The following is a 21,579-nucleotide window of genomic DNA, read 5'->3' as shown; positions in this document are numbered from 1 at the left end:
TCTGAACATGCTTACTGAGAATAAGTTCCATGGATTCCAAAAGAGCAAAGAGCCATCTACCAGAAGCACACAGTGTCCCCCTCGTTTGTGCAAAATACCTTAATGAAGCAGTGAAGTCTGAGTAAGGGAAAGAATTTAGAGTTTGCTGAGAGAGTGAGAGGTGGCAGCTGGACAGTTAAGGAGACAATTGAGGATAGGCATTGCAGAAAGGAAAACCTGGTGAGCCAGGAATGAGGGGGTTTTCCTCATAAATGAATTTAATGAGAAATAAATAATGGGTTTGTATAGCTGATGTATAGAAAGGATGTAAGTTACCTCTGCAAGAACAACTGGATGACCAGTTGATGGAAAAGACTAGTAGGCAACATCCTGTCCAGCTGTGGATATAGGTTTCATCTGACTGCTAATGTCCTGGGCTTTGAGACCTTTGGTAGAGAAAACCAAAAAGAGAAGCTGAGACTTAGAATGCTGTATAATACTGGGTTGTGGGAAGCTTTGTTGTAAACTTACACTGCAGGGTCTGTTATTTTTCACGATGGAGAGATGGATATCAAATTCTGCATCCAAAATGGCAGAATTTTGCGGCATGTGTATCTTGCATGTTTGTAAGCCTAGGAAACCTATTTAACCGTCATGTTAAATCCCACAGAGAGTCCTTATATTGACCTCTCCAAGGTCTCAGATGGAGGAGGGATTTCTTAGTCCTCCTGGCCTGAGACCCTTTTCACTGGGATGGCAGGGCTGGAACCGGAAACCTTCTCCCATGCAAAACATGAGCTCTTCCTCTGCCACTGAGACATAGCTGTCAAATTACAGATTTGAAAATAAGGGACCAGCAGCCTCGAAAATAAGGGATCAGCAGCCAAAATAAGGGGTTTTCCAAACAAAGGATGTTCAACTTCTGAGCCCCTCCAAGCCAAAGGCAGAAAGCCCAGCCATCAGCCAAATGAAGCCTCAAGCGGTGGTTCCCACAGCGCAGCAACCCGGCAAAGGGGATGCAGCAAGGAAAGCCACCGTCACCTCTCCGCTGGGAAGCGCTGAGCAAAGGCGAGTCCCCAGGCAACGCGGCCGATTTGATCGGCACAAGGCATGCAAGCTCCACCCCCCCCCAGTCGTTCTTAGACTCCTTATTGGGTGAGCAATGCAGCCAAGCAACACAGTTGGAGCCTCCCTCCTCCCTGGCCAGCAGGGAGGGAGGGAGAGGAGCTGCTTCTTTTGAAACCAGGGAAATTTAAGTGACATCATCAATAAGGGACAGCAGCGGGACACAGCGCTGGGATAAGGGACTTTCCCACCAAATAAGGGATGGTTGACAGCTATGCACTGAGACCTTCCCCATATGTTAACCCTTCATCATCTGTTTTGTTGCTGTTGTCCAATTAGAAAGGGACAAGTCATAAGGGATGATACTGAAACCCTTGACCACAAACCCTCACAGCTAGAAATCCTAGGCATCCATTCCTGTCTACACTGAGATTTATTTCTTACAGCTCACTACCTGTTCTCTGTTGGTGCACTGTTTAGGGATTCCTGGCCTGGCAAGAAGCTTATTTGGCCAGCAACTGGGACAGAAATAGGGCACTGAACATTTCCTGCCAATCAGGAGAACAGCGAAGGAATCCTGGGTCCTCCGTGTCAGCCCAATGTCAAGTTCAGAATGTGTTAAAGGAAGGGGAAATTCAGTAAGTTTCTACAAGCAGAAGCTGTTGGAGCTACAAGTCTGTTAGCATTTTGCAAAAGCCCCAAAAGGAGCAGCTTGTTGTAAACCAGCTGGTTCCACAACATAACACTCATAAACAAGATGAACACAATCTCTTCTGGTGGGCCTATAAAGTACTTAGGACTCAGCTATACAGCTGCAAATAAAACGTTTTAAATGTGTTGGAAAGTGTGACACTAGATGGCGATAGTGAGCTATGCCAAATTCAATGTATTTTTCACACCAAAAAAAATCCTTAAAAAAGCATTTTCACAGCGTTTTTTAATAGGTATGCAGATTCCGCCTTAGAATTTACTCTGTGTCAAAGTTTTCAGGTTTATCATACTCAGGCAAACATATTCCTTTCATAGTCTTTTTGCCCATACTCCTTGCCAGAATATATACTCTGTTTTGGATTGAAAGCTTAAACCTTTTAAGCCTCTAATCGCTCCTTAGGTGTGTAAACAAATGCAGAGGTTGGAGCAAGGTCAGTGAGGTTGTTGGGAATCTCCGAACAGACCCAAATAAAACCCGCTAATCAAGGGATAAAAATAGAGATGGTCAAGGTAGCAATCGGGGCATATTGCTCCAAGCGTATTTGCTGTTTCTCTCTCCCACTCCTGCCCACTTAGCACACAATGGCTAAGGTGATACACAAGGTGTACAAGAAGAATGGTTGGGGGGAGTTAATATCATGCAATCAAAGGTCAGGCAGAGTAGAAATGAAGGGAGTTTGGGGAGGCAAGAGATAAAGGCAATAGCGAGTCCCCCTTTAGATGGTGGGGGGAGATGGGACAAGAGAGTTTTGCTGATTAAGAAACCATAACAGTTTGTAACGATCTCCAGCTGCAGGAATGAAAGGGCTGCTCTGGGATTCATTAATATGAGGAAAGGCCTCCAGTCCTTTCACGGAAAGCACAGACAAATGCGGAGATCAATTAAAAACCGGGGAGAGGGCACAAGCAGAGGAGATTATTTTAACATCTGGCCTGTGTGAAATACATTCTTTGGAACAATGGCTGGCCCCATCTGACAGCACATGCTCATCGTCTGAGCCTTCTCCACGCCCTGGTTGCTATGTCACAGGCCGAGTTCTTAGAGAGGTAGCAAACCTGTGTCGTACTGCTCCAAACTCTACACGTGTAACTGAACAATAGAGTGCCTCCAATCTGCCAGTATTTTGTGAGAGGGGTTCAAGAGCATACCAGAAGTTTTGATTTGCACGATTGGAGTAGATTATGAAGGAACATTCCCCTTTCTGAATCCCCCCCCCCCAGTCTGATGTGGTACAGTCCAGACACAGGTTTTGCTGCCGCAGAGCAAACCACTTGCTCCCATACAGGGGAGCTCATGTGTAAAGATCCATGTCAGTGGCCTTGCTCGCAATGCTATCTAGAGATATTTGGTGGGTTCTGATCTACCTGTAGTTCCTGACTGAATTTGAAGCCTAGTCTCAGCCATGAAGTTCACTAGGTAGTCATCACGGTGTCCCGTTGCTCCAGAAGTGGTTTAGTCATGCTGTGGACAAACACCAGCTCCCTCGGCCTGAAAGCGAGATGAGCACCACAACCCTATAGTCGCCTTTGACTGGACTTAACCATTCAGAGGTCATTTACCTTTTATTCTCAAATTAATCTACCTTAAAGATGTTGTGAGAATAAAATTGAATGGTCCCACATATGCTACCCAAGAACTCCTTTCAGGAACTGTAGGATACAGATGTGTTGACTGAATTTCTGGTGTCAGCCTAGATGGTGTGGTTCAAGCTTATGACAGTTCCGGATTGTCTCCATGCCTGTAAGGTTTGCATGCATACAATTCAACAAAAGCCCCCCAAGGTTTGAAAGGTAGGGCTTGATAAGAGCTCAGAGGAACCTTGACAAGAAAGCAGGGTCTCAGCACTTTGAAAGGGGCCACATAATTCTTCGGGAACTCCCTTGTTGTCATTTGTACATTCAAGATGCCAAGTGAGTTCATCCGGAGACTTCCTGGAGCCTTGTAGCTGGGTTCAGAACCTCTGCCTGCAGGAATCCTGGCAGATCTCAAGATAGCCCCAAGAAGGGAATGTTAATGCAACTTCGACTGAAATATTTCAAAGGGGAGTTGGCTAAAGAAACATGTCTCCGCTAGGTTGCCTGGGTTTATCGTTTGCATCTCTCATATCTCTGGCCAGAGAGGAAGTTTCCTCTATTTTCTTCACAAACACATATAGCGGTGCCCAGTCTTCATCCGATTGCAAGGCCCCTCACAGACTAAGGTTTATGAGTTGGATCCAGAATCACCCTTCAGTTTGCAGGAGGAACTGACTTCCAGCAGAGGAAGGGGGGGATTATTTTTATTTTACTTATTGCCCTTTCTCCTTGGGCTGCTTTCCATGTTGCTCAAGAGGGTTCCTCCAACTCTCTGGAGGAGCTTTGCAGGGACCTGCAGAAGGAAGGAGCAATCGGCAAAAATCACCTCCTCTCCCTCCCTCTTTCCTCCATGAGGAACATCCCATGGGCAATTATCTAAGTATGGAATGGAGAGAGTTTTTCTGTAGTCTGGAAAGAAAAGCATTGAATCCAATTGTCTCCCGCTGCTGATGGAAAGCTCTGTGATCCACCAGAGGCTTCCATAAGCACTAAGGGGGGGGGGGAGTGATGTTTGCCAAGTCCCTCCTTCTGCAGCTTATTGCAGACCCAAAACATCTGCTGCAGGGGGTGGTGAGATTCTCTGGAGCAGAATGGGAAGTGGTCATAATGGTATGTTTAAACTAAGCCTAAGATACATGAGGACACAGGTGGCGCTGTGGGTTAAACCACAGAGCCTAGGATTTGCCGATCAGAAGGTCGGCGGTTCGAATCCCCGCGACGGGGTGAGCTCCCGTTGCTCAGTCCCTGCTCCTGCCAACCTAGCAGTTCAAAAGCACGTCAAAGTGCAAGTAGATAAATAGGTACCACTCCGGCGGGAAGGTAAACGCTGCTCTGGTTTGCCCGAAGCGGCTTATCATGCTGGCCACATGACCTGGAAGCTGTACGCCAGCTCCCTCGGCCAATAAAGCAAGATGAGCGCCGCAACCCCAGAGTCGGCCACGACTGGACCTAATGGTCAGGGGTGCCTTTACCTTTAAGATACATGAAGCCTGAAAGATGTAAGTAATAGAACCAACACATCCTTGCGGTTATAACTAAATTGTAACTACTTTCAAGACAAGATAGGGAGATGAAGTTTGGCATGTTTTACTTATCTATAGGTACACTGCTGATGGGATTGGTAGGTGGGAGATATAGAATGCCTGAATTTCTAAAGCAGGAAGTGGAAGAAGAATCCACACTCTTCCTCTTAAAAAGAAGGACACTGCTGGGTCAGAGCCAAAGCCCCATCTCGACTAGCATCCTTTTCTTACAGGGGCCAATCAGATGTCTATGGGAAGCTTGCAAGCAGGACCTGAATGCAACTGCACTCTCCCCTGCTGTGTTTTCCAGCAACTGGTATTCAGAAGCATAGTACTTTGAAGGTGGATTATAACCATCATTACTGCTTTAGAAGGAAATGGTAAATATTTAGCAACCATGCTGTGTGTTGTTTTAAACCAATACAGTGGACACTCAGGTTGCGAACATGATCCATGCGGGATGCACGTTCGCAACCTGCAGCATTTGCAACCCACAACTGCACACGCACAGGTTTCTATTCAATGCTTCTGTGCATGCACAAAACACCATTTAGTGCTTCTGCGCACACATGCACAACCACCGAAACCCAGAAATAACCCGTTCCGGTACTTCCAGGTTTCAGTGGTCCATAACCCAAAAAAACCAACCTGAAGCGTCTGTAGCCTGAGGTATGACTGTATATGATTTTTATATTACATACATGTATTGATGGCTGATGTGTTTTGCTTTGTGTTTGTTGTCTGTGCTCCTTTGGAAGAAGTGTGGTCCATAAGTATACCAAATCAAAAAGTAGATTGTGGTTATTAGTAGCTGTCAATAGCCTTCTCCTCCCTAAATTGCTTCTCATCCTGCATCTTAAAAAACCCATAGCAGAGGTTCCTCCAACGAGCTCAAAGTCCAAGGAGGTGCTTTTGTCTGCACCAGACCATTTGAGATATTAAAGATCAAGAAGACCACTACTGTGAACTTTAAAGAATCAGTGATTATTTTTTTAAATGACCAGAGATCAGAGACAGTATCTGCTCTGCATGTGGGCCGTCTCAGGTTCAGTCTTCAGCATCTCATGATAGAGATTAAAGAGATCCTGCCTGAAAACCTAGAGAGCTGCTGCCAGCCAGTGTAGGCAATACTGACCAATGCTCTGATTCAGCTTCCTGTGTTCCACTGCATTCCATTGTCTGCCAAGTCTTGTTGAAAGCAGTTGTATTTTGTGCCTGTTGCAGTTCCTTTTGAAAGGCAGCTCTGCTTCCACTAATCCCATCTAGAGGTCACCAAGGAATGTATCATGTTGGGCCATGCAGTGTGCTCTGGTTAACAAATGCCACTTGGGTATCCAGGAGCCCAAGTTTAGAAGCACTCACCAATATTCTTACTTCACATATTCCAAGGTTGATCCCAGGCTAAGCTCTGATGATCCGCAGGACTCAAATTAAAACCTGGGTGGAGTCCCTTTCAGCTGCAAAGAAATAAACCGCTTGGTGTACTTTTCAAAACTTGATCTTCTCAGTCTTTGGTCTTGGCTCCGGGTTTCAGTAGTTGTTGCTCCCTGAGCATTAAATAATACCAGGGCTTTATTAAAAGCATATTTGCCAAGGTTTTGCAGCAATTGGACACACATGCCTCCCCCATGTGGGAGCTCAGCCTTGATGAATATGGTTTCAATAAATGAGCAGCATTTCATTTACAAGCTATTACTGTGTTGTTAAATTTAAGATGAAAAAGAAACAAAGAATACCTCACTGGGAACGGTCATTCCACACGAAGCGATTACCTTGATAGAAATAGGAAGGTCGAAGCAGAGCGGTTGCAATGGAGAAGTGCTCTTCTCAAACAAATCACTTTGGTTTCACTGAACATCATTTTGACCCACACAGGAAGCAGCGTAAGAAGCTGCAGAGTTGGAAGATCTCTCCTCAATGTTTGTTAGCTAGGCCCTCCCCTCAAAGTGTTTATAAGGTAGAGTAGGGGAGACTCAAGGCTCTCCAGTATTGGATTTAAAATTAAATTCAAAAGGGATGCCAACTCTACTAAAAAGTGCATGAATATTTGCACAGTAGCAGAAGCTGTTGAAGGCTAGATCTCTTCACTCTCAATTTCTGCTGTCTCTCCCTCCCATGCCTGCACAATCACTTGGCTCAGCAATTCCCCCATTCAAAGCTATGGAATGTTCCAAGGCACAGGAAGCAAGACGGTGCAGTTGGTTACTGGTTCCTAGAAAATGAGCTGCAACTCTTCATCTTATTGATCATTCAGCCTTGACTACAATAGCAGTCTTTTTTGGCTAACCGTCCCACAGCTACATATGGATTTGTACTCAGAGAATGAGTTTGCAGGGATGGGAAACCTGTAGTCCTACAGCAGTTGCTAGACTGCAGCTTCCATCGTTCCTGGTATTAGCCATGATGACTGGGGCTGATGAGATTTGGAGTCCAACAACACCTGGAAGGCCACAGGTCCCCCAGCCCTGTGATATACAAGTACAGTCTCTTCCCCTCCACACCCAGTCACCATGCCCCTTTGTGACCTCATAGGTGGTCTGCTGTCAGGAATGAGCTAGCTCCTAGTGGAACCTTACAGCCAGCTGCAGAACAGAGAAGGTTAGATCTAATGCAGATTGAACAGCGGCCAATGCCCAGTGCGACTCCCTCAGACGTTGGAATGCCGGTTGCCAAGGGAACAACTGAAAGTGGGCTGGAACACAGCCAAAGCTCTCAGAAAGCTCAAACAGGCGTGAACAGACACCAAGACAGTTTTTCAGAACAAAGAGAGGCTGGAACTGATCCAATAAGTCCGAAGAGTCGGCGAATGGGAGGGCTGCTAGACAGGAAGCATAACAAGAGATGAAAGGGGCGACGGTTCAATATATTCTGTAGGAACCGGAAGCAGTCTTCAGAAGGGTCATCTTGAATGATAATGTTGGTGGCTTTGTTAGAGCTGCCGAAAGCTATCTGTTTGTTTTTGCAATAAATCCTCCTTTTTAATTACCTACGCTTACCGTGTTATCAAGCTGGGAACCTGGACATCTGCAGCCAAAGGCAATAGCTGGAGAGGCATCAGAACAGCTTTCAGGTTTCATCTGTTCATGAATATCCACCAGTTTCCTTTCAGACATCACAGTCATGCATATGCATACACCATTCACAGTGACCACATTTGAACCCCCCCCCCCCAGCATATGCCAGCTAACATCCATGAAGAACACCAACATACATATTCACTGATAATCCACTCTCCGTTCAGGCCTCGGCTTCAACCCACAAATACCCACCAGCTGATGTCGACCAGCGTCAGCCATTTTACATCCACAAATATCAGCCTGCTTCAGCCTTGTGGCATCCACTGATTTTCAAATATAAATTCCACCTACCAGCATCCAGCATCTTCCATCTTCCACTAGGTCCATCTCTAGATATCAACCAGCTTCTGACCATGGATATCAGCTGCATTCAGGCTGCAATCCTGCTCAGCAGGTGAACTTGCCTTATTAGTGCTCCATAGCATCCCACAACCAGATGGTAGCCTCCATTCATCTGCGAATGGGCCTCCTACAGATGGAAGACTGGGCAATGCTGGATATCACAGCTGTTGCCCACTGTACATTGTTGTTAGGGAAGGGGAAAAGGCCCTTTTATATCCACTCATCTGCCATTACCTATTGTGACATCAGAGGTAGTTCCTAGCCAATGGTTGCTAAGTTTAGTAATTTAGTTCACTGAAATTGTAAATGCTTGTACGCATTACTATGTGTTTAAATCTGATTGGCTGGCAACTGAATTCTAGAAAGTTCTCTCCAGTAGTTCTCATGTGGTTGGCTAACATTGGTCACATGGGAAGTATCTAGTGAAAAAGAGACTCCATTTTATGTGAAGCAAGATGACTGTGTTTTAGAATCCACTGTAAACACTGCTAAGTTCCATAGAGTGTTGGAGTGCTTCTTTGCTTGAAAGAGAGCAAAGCTCCAGGAGAAGGTAAAAGTGGTTATCTCTCAAAGGAGCTGCAAGGCATGGCCTAATTGTGATACAGAAGGCTCAGTGCTGAGCTCTGGAAAAAGAGGAAAATACAGTTGTTTGGAAGTTAGAAAAAGAGACTGTAAGCCCATGCTTGACTGTAAATATGTTTTGAGTCATCTGTAACTATATGTTTCTGTAAGTAAAATTTTTGAATGTTAAAGTCTGGACATAGGTTTAATTTCCAAAGACGGGTTTCGGTCATATACAGTGGACCCTCCAGATACGAATTAAATTCGTTCTGGGAGTCCGCCCACAACCCGAAAAGTCCGTAGGCAGAGGCGCCGCTTCTGCACATGTGCAGTATACACTTCCAGGTTTACCGCGTTCGTAACCCGAAAGTTACGTATCCAGAGGATCTACTAGAGGGTAACTAGAGGGTCCACTGTATATCATTTGAGCTTCTTAGCTGTGATTGTACTGCCCTTACTTCAACAATGGTAACAGTTTGTGACACCTCACAATTGTGGGTGTACCTCAGCAGCGATTTATTTGCGCGCTTGCTTATTCTCTCCACTGTACTGATACTCTCCATCTGTACTGATACCAAGGGGGACCAACCCATAAAACTGTTGTAGGGGACCTTTCCAGCACAAGGGCCGCATTTCCTTGCAGGGAACCTGCCAGGGCCAGTGCAAGCTCTTGCGTTTGTCCAGTGGGCTCCATTGCAGCTGCGCAAAAGCCAGCGGTTTCTACGCTGCTGCCACCCATCAATCTCTCAATCAAGTTCCGCAAGAAGCATCATCACAGTTCAAAGAAACATTCTAACTGGAGAAAATGAGGGAAGTGTGGAGCAAGGCTAGTGAGGGGCATGGTGTGGGGAGCATCCTGGGGTCCAGAGAGAATGGCCTGGAGGGCTGGATTTGGCCAGCAGGCCAAGTCTCTCTTCGAAGAAGGTTGCAAAGATTAGTACTATGTGCTAAGTCCCATTGCACCGAGTGAGGTTTAGTTCCAAGTAAACATGCATATAGCACATTGACCGGACAATTTTGGCTTCTCCATAAGGTGGCAAAACAGGTGCTGGATTTCAACGGAGAGGCAAGGAAAGAAACCACAGCATTTCTGAATCAGGGGAAATAAAAACACAACACATATACCTAACCGTTGACTGCATCCTTAGATATTTAGTCCACTGTGTGGTTTTCTGGCTTTCTTAATCCATCCTTTGTTAATCCACTATGAACAACTCCAGATTTCTGCTGAGACAATGAGTCTGAGGCCCTTTGAAGAGAATGGGCGCTGGTGAAGCAAGCAATATATTTCCTAAAATAAACAGATCAAAGCATCATTCTTCCTTTCATATGTGGCATGAGCCCTTTCCCCCAAGAAATTCTTCCTTCCTGGCCACCATCACACACTTTAATTAACACATTGCAACCTGCTGACCCATGGAGGAGTTAACGCAGTACAGTTCTGGTATGGCACAGGTAAATATCTAACCACATACCAAATAGTAGGCCTGGTAAACATTATTTCACTTGGAATGTCAAGCGCTTGGGAGCTGCAAAATGCCCATATTTATACAACTTTTAACCCTGTTCTTTGATTCATCCTCCTCCCTATCCACTGAATGAAGAATTTCTCACACAAATAAAACAATCCAGTAATTAAATCCCAGAAGAATTGCTGTGTCAGGGGTTGCTTTGGGTTAATATTGCCTGCAGAAGCATGAATGGAAAAAGAGATGCTGTATTGCCTTGTTGCTTTTTAATTTCTTATTCCTTTTTTATCCTACCTTTTCCTCCAAAGAGCTCAAGGTGGTGTATATGGTTCCCCCATCAATGACTGGCAGAGGCTCTCCAGGGTTTCAGACAGAGCTCTCTGGAGATGCTGGGATTGAACTCAGCATCTCAGCAAAGCAGATGCTCAACCACTGAGCTACCCTTCCCCTAAGGCTGTGGGACAGAGATCCCTACATGCCTTCCCTTTCCTCCCAGTTTCCCTGTCTTGGCCTACTGGATCCCAAAACCAAATAAACTTTCTAACACAAGTCAATTTCATACGAATATCTCTGAGGGAGTTTTAAAAACAAACCATGAAACCCAACGCAGGCCAAGTCCTAGCGAGACAGTTTGACAAGTGGAATCCGGAGTGTTCTAATCTGTAGGCCTCAGTGTGAGCTGGAAACGATCATTGCTGAGCTGTTGTTGATTCATCTCGGCAAGCAAAGGAAGGGGGTCTGTGTTTGGACAGATGTAGGTTGTATATCACAGACAGGAGACCTAAACAGTATGCTGAATCCCCAGCTGTCTCTTATGGATTGTTTTTACCTCCCCCATTCTCCATGACAGTTTTTCAGGCTCCTTTTAAACATCTCCAAAGCTCTTTTATTCCAGTTGATGCTCAATGAACACTTTGACTCGCTGAAAGCTGCGTGGATTGAAAATTGTGGTTATAGCCATGCCAGGAAGCCAAAATTGTTGCATCCCATCACGTAACCTTTCCCTTCAGAGTCACATCAAAATAGTATTTTTTTAATGCAGCTTGATCAGACTCACTTGTTGCCATGCACAAATATATAAATATATAAAATATATGATCCTAAGGATGTCATCCTTGGAGAGGCAAAGTAGGTGAAACTGGACTTAAACCAGTAGGTTAGACTGCGTTTATTTTCAGTGGTCAGGACTCTCAGGGACTCAATGAAGGCTGTGTCCTGGCATGGGGTCCACCTCAGGTTCTCCCATTAACATGGGTGCACAGCCTTGAAGCCACTCTGGTGAGACTGTGATCACCTGACACTACCTTGATGTCAGGTAACCCATCTTCAAAAGAAAAACTCTGGAGCGCACTCTTAAGTGCACACTTTCAAGTCCTGAGCCATTTCTGATGAGGCGGCCTTTGCGTGGAAGCTGACGACACCCAGGACAATCATCCAGCGGGTCCTCAGCACCTGATCCAAGGCCAGCTTGGTGATTTCAGGGAGACAGTTCGGTGGGATGGGATGGGCACACCACCAACAGTATTCCCAACTTGTCCCACTAGGGCCAAGTGCAATTTCCAGAGTGGTAGCCATGATAATGATAGTCCATTACACCAAAAGCACCTTAAAGACTCACAGATTTATTTATTGTAGAATAAGCTTTTGTGGACTGAGGCCCACTTTGTCAGTTATGTATGAAGGAACATTTTGCAGACTGACCTGGCATTCCATAGCAGCACCACAAGGCCAGAAGTCACACTGACACAGGGCATCTCAGATTTCCATGGTAGCGGGAGATTACCAGATGTAACACAATTCAAAACCAGGCAGGGAGGAGCTCCCTTGAAATTTGTGATTCATTAAACACCAAGGACTATGTTCTGGCATATGCCTTAAAACCTCTACAAGACATTGCCATGTTGGTAATACAGTGGGATTCAGATACGGCTTATTTTGAAATGAAAGCTCACAATTCTTAATGCACCAAGATGACAACAGCAATGACAAATTCAACGCAATATTGCATAGATGCAAAAGCCTATGCCAGATGAGCAGTGAAATGAAGAAAAATGTGCCGAGGTCCCTCCAGTTTGCCTCCTCCCATGACCAGCTGTAAATATTTATCTGGCAGCCTTTAATGAAAGACATGGTCCGAAACAATGATAGTTTCAACATGGCTGCCCTCCAGGGCTCCAAACTCGAGGGAGTTTGTTCTTCGCCACAGCTTTCTCAGCCGATGGTGCTGTAGGTTCCTGGGCAGTCAAGTGGATGCTTTGGGGGACGGAGGCGGGAGGGTGGGGATTGCGGGAGACCCATATAAAACCGCAAACTCTGAGAGAAAAAGTGTGAGACTGCAATGGAAGCCTGGCTGCCCTGCCTTTTAATGAGCTGGTGCTGTTTTGAAGCTGGAGAAACCTTCCAGGGGCAGGGAAGGAGCTTGCTTGGCAAAGGCATTTTAGAAATCTTTCCCTGCAGCAACAGATTTAATGGTAAATAACTTGCATTCTTTTCCTTCTGAAATGCCTGATTATGTACACCCTCCAGATAAGTTGTCGCCTCTCTAGGGCAGCATGTTTGCTCATTTGTACCGTGTGCTATATAAACTGTTCGGAACAAGAGCTTGAAAAGAACACTTACTTAACACTTTCGGAGGCAGTTGTTAACAGAGTGGGAACACCGGCAGCTGACTTACACCGAGTTAGCTGGGTGTTACTACAGTGCTCTCCACATCTGACTCAGTACTGTCTATACTAAATGGCTGTGGCTCTCCAGGTTTTCCGACGGATGCCTTCCCCAGTCGTACCTGGGGATGCCGGTGTCATAGAGGGGAGGTAGGCAGACTGGGAGCAGGAGCACAGCTGTCAACTTTTCCCTTTTTTTAAGGGAAATTCCCTTATTCCCAATAGGATTCCTCACAAGAAACGGGAAAAGTTGACAGCTATGAGCAGGAGGTGTCAGATGCTGAAGAGGCAACAGGGTTTAGTGAGCTGGAAGAGGCTGTGGTAGACAGCAGTCCAGACTCAGAGGCAGAAGTGGAGGAGGGGGGGGGAGAAGCAGAGATGAGGCAGGTTGCTGAAGAATTCAATGAGTTTCCTCCCCACCCCTGCCCCCCAGACATGTGTCTGCATCATTGTCCCCAGGCACTGATGCACCAGTAGGCTTTTTCTTGTTTGATAAGCCCCTCTGCTCTTTCATCTCCTGCTGATGCAGTTTCCTCCTTTTTTTTTTACAAGAGCAAGGGCAGTTTCAGACAGGTGTTTATTGTGGGATGGGTGCTACTCATCTACGCAAGGTGTTTTGTTTTTTGTTTTGCAGAGCCCACATGATGTCCTTGCCATCAAAACACCAGCCTATATTCCAATCCACTTCAAATCCAATCCAGATTTACCCTGAGAGAAACGCAAAAAGTGCTTTTTAAAAACTGCTGCCAGTGATCCATGTGTGGTACCTGAATGGTCTATTTACAATGCCCTGTTTAGGCAGCCCTGTTTAGGGAAGCTTTTAATGTTTAATAGGTTGTTGTATTTTAGTGTTTTGTTGGAAGCCACCCAGAGTGGCTGGGGAAACCCAGCCAGATGGGTGGGGTATAATAATAAATTATTATTATAATATTATTATTATTAAGCCCTCAGCTGGAAGTGCGTCAGATCTACATCTCAATGGTGCTTTTGGTACTCAGGTTCTAAAGCAACCTAGCTAAAGCTCTGATCCTCAACTTTTAGAAATGAGTATTTTCAGAGGGAAGAATGGCACTCTGCTTTTGCTCAAAGGAACCTTTCCCCATTATGCCAGACTGTTCTTGGAGCAAGGGCTGATCATGGCATTGCAATCTACAAGCAGGGGAAGTAAAAGCAGTGTGTATCTCATGACATGAAGGAAAGCCGCAATGGGTTTGCTCACATCATAACCCCAGAAGTGGAGTGCATAGCAGAAATATGTGTTGGGGTTATGCACAGGGAGATAACCAAAGGGCTGGATTTATTTCCCTTGTCTGCTAGGAATGTGCCCTGCCCACGCCCTGCAGAGTCAAGGCTTGCTCAGCTGTAATTTTCTCATCATTCATTTTGCAACCTCACCTCCAGCAGGTGAGCACAAGGTAGATGGCCCATCTATCATTCTAATGTCCTTTAGGGCCGACTGTTACCACAGTGATCCCATAGACAAGACAGGGTGCACTTAGCCTGGCTGCTGCTTTCATTTCATTTCATTACCTTGCATATCCCGCCTTTCTCTCAGTGCAGGACCTAAGGCAGCTTACAGCATTGCTCCCTTCACTGTAATGTGAGAAACGGCTGCCAATCTGACAGCAGCCAGTTGGAGGCTGTTTTTTCCCCATGATCCCTTTCTTCTCTCCCGCAGCCAAGTGGGTGAAATGCCAGCTTGAGCCGTCACCACTCACACTTGCGGCAGTTCAAGGGCAGCATGCAAGGGGAGACACTGCTATGGCTTTCCGAAGCCAGACGTTGCGCACAATGCTAGCCGAGTGATGCAAACTGCAAATTTCAACAAACAGGCTGGCTGTTTTAAATCTTCTCTTAAGCACTGGGCCTGCAAGAGAAACAAAGAAGATATTTTAATGCACGCTTTTCTAGAACACAGATGAATGATGGAGACTCCTGTGGAATTTGAAAGCTTGAGTTTTTCTGCACATGGAGGCTATCATATTGCCATGGTTCTCAATGGTTTCAGCCATATTCTCAATTTTATCTGGAGATGTAGTGCATCTGCCTTGCATGCAGAAGGTTCCTGGTTCAATCCTGGACATCTCCAGCTAAAACTGAGAATGTCCCCTGGCTGAAACCATGGAGAGCCATTGCCAGTCAGAGTAGACAGTACTGAACTAGATGGACCAGTGATCAGACTTCATATAAGACAGCTCTTATATTCCTGTCTTCCATGATTGCAATGAACAGGGGTCCTGAATTTGGCTACCATATACCCCCAGCAAACAAACTTAATTCAAGTTGCAATATATATTGTGTTATATTGTTGATGGATTGAAGCAGTTAATTTGAGCATGCTTGAGATACCTGTTTTCAAGGATCATAAAGAAATAACTCTCTATCACATGAGTAGTCAACCACTGGAATGAAAGCTAAGGCCATCTCCATGAGCAATTTTTGTGGTCATTCAAATATACCAGGCATAGACAAACTCTGCCCTCCAGATGTTTTGGAACTACAACTCCCTTCATCCCTGACCACCGGTCCTGTTAGCTAAGGATGATGGGAGTTGCAGTCCCAAAACATCTGGAGGGCCAAGTTTGCCTATGCCTGAAATACACCTTTGGCCTTTCCAGCAATTGTCATCATCATCATTATTCTTATTGTTAGCACCTGGCCTATTTATCCATCTAAATCGAGGTTAAGAAATTTGTGCCCTCCCAGAAGCACTTGGACTCCAGCTGTTATCATCCCTAATTAGGCTAGCAAATGATATGGGATGATGGGAGTTGGAGTCCATCAACATTGAGGACTGCCGGCTACCCAACCCTGATTTATGCCATCCATTCCTCTGTAGGGGTATGAATGGCAACTGCTAGACACAGCAACCTTCCAGACTGAACACAGCACTGGAAAGAAGAGGAGAGACAGCTAGAGATCTGTCTGGTATGCATATATCTGAATCCCAATACTCCTTTGTGGTTGTTAAGAGGTTTCTATTATTTCTGTCAGCAGTGAACAAAGACAACTGGCTCCAGCCATCTGTCTGTTCTGTGGATCTGTGCAAGCATGGAATTCTGTGCCGGATAAAAAAATTCTGCATGCTAAGAAGGCCAGCTTTTGCTCTTTCAAGCAAGTTTGAGTTTCTGCAAATATAAGCTTGAAGACATGTGAGCAATGGATGGCAATATATCAGAAGTTGGTCATGGATGAGATCAGAGTCGTACTTCCTGTGGGTGAGTGGTAAGACTGAGGTTCAATATTGTTCCTATCAATAGCAGGATGCATTATGCACACTGAGGGCTCAGCCATACTCCCACTTGTCCTGGGCCTAGAAAGCATGGTTCTAAGCAGTTTTGCCTGTGTCTTGCCGCTTTCCCCTGGAAAACCTGCTCTTTAGTGCTAAATTGGAACAAACAGCAATCTGCAGAAAACCCAATTCCCATTTGTTTCCTGGGGGAAAGTGGCAAGGCAATTGGAAGTTGCGCTGAATATTTTCAATTTTGCTTGATGGCAGTGATTTTTTTCAGATTACAGAAGCTGGATGAAGAATTCAAATACAGGACCTGTTTCTTTCCATCCTTTTCCAAAGCATGGAATGTACACAACTTGGACCATGGGGAATCTACCGTAGATATTTTACCGTACTTTTGACATAAATGTTATACATCAAATATTTCCACAATGCTGCTTTTAACAGTCTCCATTGACAAATACATGCTTGATAAGCTAGATTTGAACCCAGCCAGCAACAGGAAGCCTACTGAATCCTTGCTGGCCCAATCTGATTCCTACATAACCATCAACACATGTTTTGAAGCAGATGTGAACCTGAAGGAAAAAAACAGACAGGTCAACAATAATTCAGTTGCACAATTGTCTGAACTGCTCTTGAGAAACTTTGAGGAACTGGAAGGGGAAAAAAGAACCTTCAGTGATCCAAATCAGGGTGTAGGTGTCTGGGACTCTTTGGCCCAAATGTCAACTGTTGTAATGTTGCAAGTTTCCTAGGCCTGAATCATTTGGTTAGTTTTCATAACACTGAGGCTTTATTTTAATTTCCCAACATCTCATTCAGAGTTTCCATTGCTACAATATCTAAATGCCACAGCTGGCCCAGCCATTGGGCAAGTGGAGCACTTGCTTCCAAGTGCTAGCTCTACAGAGGAGCTGAGCAGAGGGCTGAAGAAGGCAAATGAGAATTGCTTCCAAGAAACACCTGGCAAGTGAAAGAGACTAATCTGGACTTCAATGCATCTTCAGTGATGGTTGCAGCAGTGGTAAGAAGACTACAGAGAGTTCAGGGATGAAGACTCAACAGCCAAAGACAGAATGGAACTCCATTCAGGGCATCGCAAAGCCTGGCCCAAACTGCACTTTGATATATACAGCTTCAAATATAGGATACCTTGTGAAGTCAGTGAGATCCAAGTAGATTCTGTGATGTCCGCCCATTGTTCTTTCAAGGGAAGCTTACCTGGCACCAATTTTGTTGTCCTTCCAATGTCAGACAAATACGGTACATGGTTTTAATACTGAGCACTTTGAAAGTGCCAATGGTTTGGCTTTTGACTTGTAATAATAATAATAATTTACTATTGAATAAGAACAACTACAATATTATGCCACCCATCTGACTGGGTTTCCCCAGCCACTCTGAGCGCCTTACAACATATATAAAATCATAATAAAGCATTACACATTAAAAAGCTTCCCTATACAGGGCTGCTATATAGTTACTCATCTCCTTGGCATCTGATGGGAGGGTGTTCCACAGGGTGGGTGCCACTACTGAGAAGGCCCTCTGCCTGGTTCCCGGTAGCTTCACTTCTCGCTGTGTGAGAACCACCAAAAGGCCCTTGGTGCTGGACCTCAGTGTCAGGGCTGAACAATGTTTAAATTACAGTAATTACATTGAAATATGCATGTATACATATACATTAGCATATGCAAATCTTCCCCTCTTTTGACCTTTTTTACTAGGAACAAATTCTCCTTTTTGGCAATGTGATGGTGGTCACCCTGTGCAGAAGACAGAGACAATTTGACCAACCTGAGCCCAGAAGAAAGGTCAAGAGCTCCTGAAACTTAAGAGGAAGCCACCCTTTCTGGATTTGTTGACAACGCTCCAAAGGTTTGTTTTCCTTACAAAGACTAAATGGGTCTTCAGTATTCCCTACAACTTCACTGGCCTCATAGTCAGAATGGGGTTGCAAGGAACTTCACGTAGCAGACAGATGGCTGCCCAGCCAATTCAGTAATTAGAATACTAAATTAGGCAAATCACAGGCTAAACAGCAACTCCCCAAGTAGCAGGAGCGGATTGGAGGGCTCCAATTGAAAATTAACAGCGTCTCCGAGGAGGGAGAAGCCATTGTGGCTGGGAAGCTGGCACAGCTGGGAAGCTGCAATGCGGCGGGCAATGCATTTGGACGGGACTATTACTGCACGTCAAAGCAGGAGAACACAATGTCTGGGACACGCTAATGACACCAGGGGAAAAAAACAGTAGCATTTTATTGTTCTTGGGTAGTAATTGCTGAAATGATTTGCTGTCGAGTCTAGGAGCGTAAGTGGCTTGATTAGCAGCATTGGATGCAAGAGAGAAAACAGTGACTGCAAGGAGCTGTTGAGTTCTTCAGCAAGTGCAAGGAGGGAGCTCATTAAGAGAGAACACGACAACAAGGAAAGAAATAGAAATGCACTCGCCCCTTTGAAACGTTCGCAAAAGATGTCGATTCTCAGCAACTCTATGGCTGTAAAACCATTCAAGGTATTATCTAAGCCAGGGCTCACTGAGGGTTATCCCTGAGTCTGTTAAGGAGGCCTTAAAACAAAATCTTATGCCACTTGGTAGTCAGCCTCCCTGGCTCCCCAAATTTCAAATTAAAGCTTAGGAGAAGATGTTGTGGGCTAAGTCCTCCTGTGGTGCTTTTGCAGATCAGGAGGTACAGAGAGCTGAAGAGGCTGGGGGATATTTCATAGGGGTGAGGGAAACACCACAAGAAAAGTTTCCAAAAAGGACAAGCAAAATTATCAAGTGGGTGGAGTGACCCCCTTATGAAGACAAGTGGCAGCATTCAAGGCTTTTTTAGTTTAAAGCAGGGGTCAGCAAACTTTTTCAACAGGAGTCCGTTCCACTGTCCCTCAGACCTTGTGGCGGGCCAGACTATATTTTGAAAAAAACATATGAACAAATTCCTATGCCCCACAAATAACCCAGAGATGCATTTTAAATAAAAGCACACATTCTACTCATGTAAAAACACACTGATTCCCAGACCATCCATGGGCTGGATTTAGAAGGCGATTGGGCCGGATCCGGCCTCCAGGCCTTAGTTTGCCTACCTATGGTTTAAAGAAAAGGCGAGGAAGAGGCAACATGATAACAGTTTGTAAAATTATGCACAGCATGGAGGAAAGGGATAAAGGAAAGTTTTTCTCCTGCTCTCATTAACACTAAAACTGGTAAAACATCCAGGACTGCAAGATTCAGGACAGAGGAAATAAATTACTTCTGCACATGGCACATAAACTATAGGACTCGCTTACACAAGAAGCAGTGAAGTCCACCATCTTGATTGGCTTTAACAGAGGCCTGGACAAACACATGGCAAATAAGGCTACTGATATCTACTAGTCATGATAGTTGTGTTCTGCCTCAACAGCCAGGAGTGAGCTCCCATTGCTCTGTCCCGGCTCCTGCCAACCTAGCAGTTCGAAAGCATGCCAGTGCAAGTAGATAAATAGGTATCGCTGTGGTGGAAAGGTAAATGGCGTTTCCATGCGCTCTGGTTTCCATCATGGTGTGCCATTGCGCCAGAAGCGGTTTAGTCATGCTGGCCACATGACCCAGAAAGCTGTCTGTGGACAAACGCCGGCTCCCTCGGCCTGAAAGCGAGATGAGCACCGCACCCCATAGTCGCCTTTGACTGGATGTCTAGGGGTCCTTTACCTCCCCCCACCCCAGAAAATCAATAGCTTTATTGGGACCAACTAATGCTCACAATACCATGTGCAAACTTCTGAGTTATACAGAACTCATCCCCAGGCTGGATGCTGAAGATTTTTTTAAAGGGAAAACAGATGCTTCTCAGTGTGGTGTTAACCACTGAGAGTCAGTGTGGTGTAGTGGTTAAGAGCGGTAGTCTCGTAATCTGGGGAACCGTGTTCACGTCTCCGCTCCTCCACATGCAGCTGCTGGGTGACCTTGGGCTAGTCACACTTCTTTGAAGTCTCTCAGCCCCACTCACCTCACAGATTGTTTGTTGTGGGGGAGGAAGGGAAAGGAGAATGTTAGCCGCTTTGAGACTCCTTAAAGGGAGTGAAAGGCGGGATATCAAATCCAAACTCTCCTTCTTCTTCTTCTTCTTCTTCTTCTTCTTCTTCTTCTTCTTCTTCTTCTTCTTCTTCTTCTTCTTCCTCCTTTACCTTTTTACCTTTTACCTTGATGTCTACTAGCCATGATAGTCATGTTCTGCCTCAACAGTCAGGAGGCAGTAATACTTCTGAATACCAGTTGCTGGAAACAGGAGAGGAGCGCTCTTACGCTGTGGTCCTGCTTGTAGGTTGACCCCTCTGAGAACAGGATGCTGGACTCGATGGGCCATTGGCCTCTGTTTATGTTCTGAGTATCCATCCCCTTTTTGGAATCTAAATAAGCTGCTTTCACCTTTGAAGGGAAACACCTGCACGCCAAGGCAACAGGATGAGGGCTGGGACTCAAATGTTACTGGAACTGCTCTGGCTGTTAACCGCAAGCTCAACCGCCAACCAGCTGTGCTCAGTTTACATCATGAAGCAACCTCTCTGAACAAAAAAGAAGGCATTTAAAACAACTGTCATCCTTTGGGCACACGCAGTAGATTTCATACATATGAGCAGCTGCAAAATTCACTGAACTACAGCTCCTATGTTAGTACCACCCAGACTTCATTCATCCTCTAGCAGTTCAACATTAACAGAGGACTTGCTCGACCCCAACCCAAAGTTGGCATATGAAGCAGCAGCCTTGCACAAGACCTCTTGGGAAACTGACATATGCCACCTTGAGTTCCATCATAGATGGAACTCAGGAGATGAGCAAGATCATACATAAATGCCATCATAGCGAATCACAGTGGGAAGGGTAATCCAAAACTGCAGCCAGCACAACTAGCCTTTAAAATAAATACCAATTTGTTTATTTTTTTTAATTTAGCGTTTTCCAAAAAGCTACCACATTAACTTGGCATTAAAATGATCATGCAGGTTTAGGCCAGATTTTCATGTAGTCCGGCATTCTCTCCAGTATCAGCTGTTCAGCTATACTTGGGACACTCGGACAAAACTATATGTTATTCATGCTTTTTAGAAAGTGTGCTTAACTGGGCCACTTTTATTTTAAAGAAAATGGTGTTGTTGGCAGTCCAGTCTGGGAAGAGTTTCCTATTCCTTTCGATAATGCCCCTCCAGCTGCAAACAGCACCTTGGGGGTAAATAGCAGCTCCTGGGGGGATTTTTGGTGGGATCCTTGTGGCGGATGGGAAAATCAAGAATCTGGTCTCTCCAACGCTGCTGGATGACAATTCCAATTATCCCAGATCCTGACCATTAGCCATGCTGGCTGGGGCTGATGGGAACTGAAGACCAA

The 21,579-nt window shown here is 45.3% G+C and overlaps 1 protein-coding gene and 2 long non-coding RNA genes across 4 annotated transcripts in view; 1 reads left to right on the top strand and 2 right to left on the bottom strand.

Moving 5' to 3' along the window:
• The window catches only part of SUPT7L (SPT7 like, STAGA complex subunit gamma), a 46,544-nt gene extending 38,228 nt beyond the window's left edge, over positions 1-8,316 (bottom strand). The window contains exon 1 of the mRNA XM_083434531.1: positions 8,222-8,316. The gene's annotated coding sequence lies outside the window, so the exon portion shown is untranslated. The remainder of the gene's footprint in view (positions 1-8,221) is intronic.
• Positions 8,317-8,472: 156 nt separating this feature from the next.
• On the top strand, positions 8,473-20,785 carry LOC310674842. Of its 2 annotated transcripts, none has more exons than XR_014509784.1 (4): positions 8,473-8,822; positions 15,805-15,893; positions 17,931-18,081; positions 20,628-20,785. It is a non-coding gene; the product is annotated as an uncharacterized lncRNA (long non-coding RNA). The 2 variants fall into 2 exon arrangements; XR_014509785.1 differs by lacking the exons at positions 8,473-8,822; positions 15,805-15,893 and adding exons at positions 10,372-12,773; positions 15,960-16,183.
• LOC310674844 lies at positions 13,529-14,919 on the bottom strand. The gene is made up of 2 exons (XR_014509788.1): positions 14,496-14,919; positions 13,529-13,673 (listed from the first exon to the last, which is right to left on the bottom strand). It is a non-coding gene; the product is annotated as an uncharacterized lncRNA (long non-coding RNA).
• Positions 20,786-21,579: the final 794 nt, after the last annotated feature.

The sequence above is a fragment of the Podarcis tiliguerta genome, assembly GCF_965153285.1.
Source record: "Podarcis tiliguerta genome assembly, chromosome: 3".
Taxonomy (NCBI): Eukaryota; Metazoa; Chordata; class Lepidosauria; order Squamata; family Lacertidae; genus Podarcis; species Podarcis tiliguerta.
This window is presented reverse-complemented; position numbering and strand designations above follow the sequence as displayed.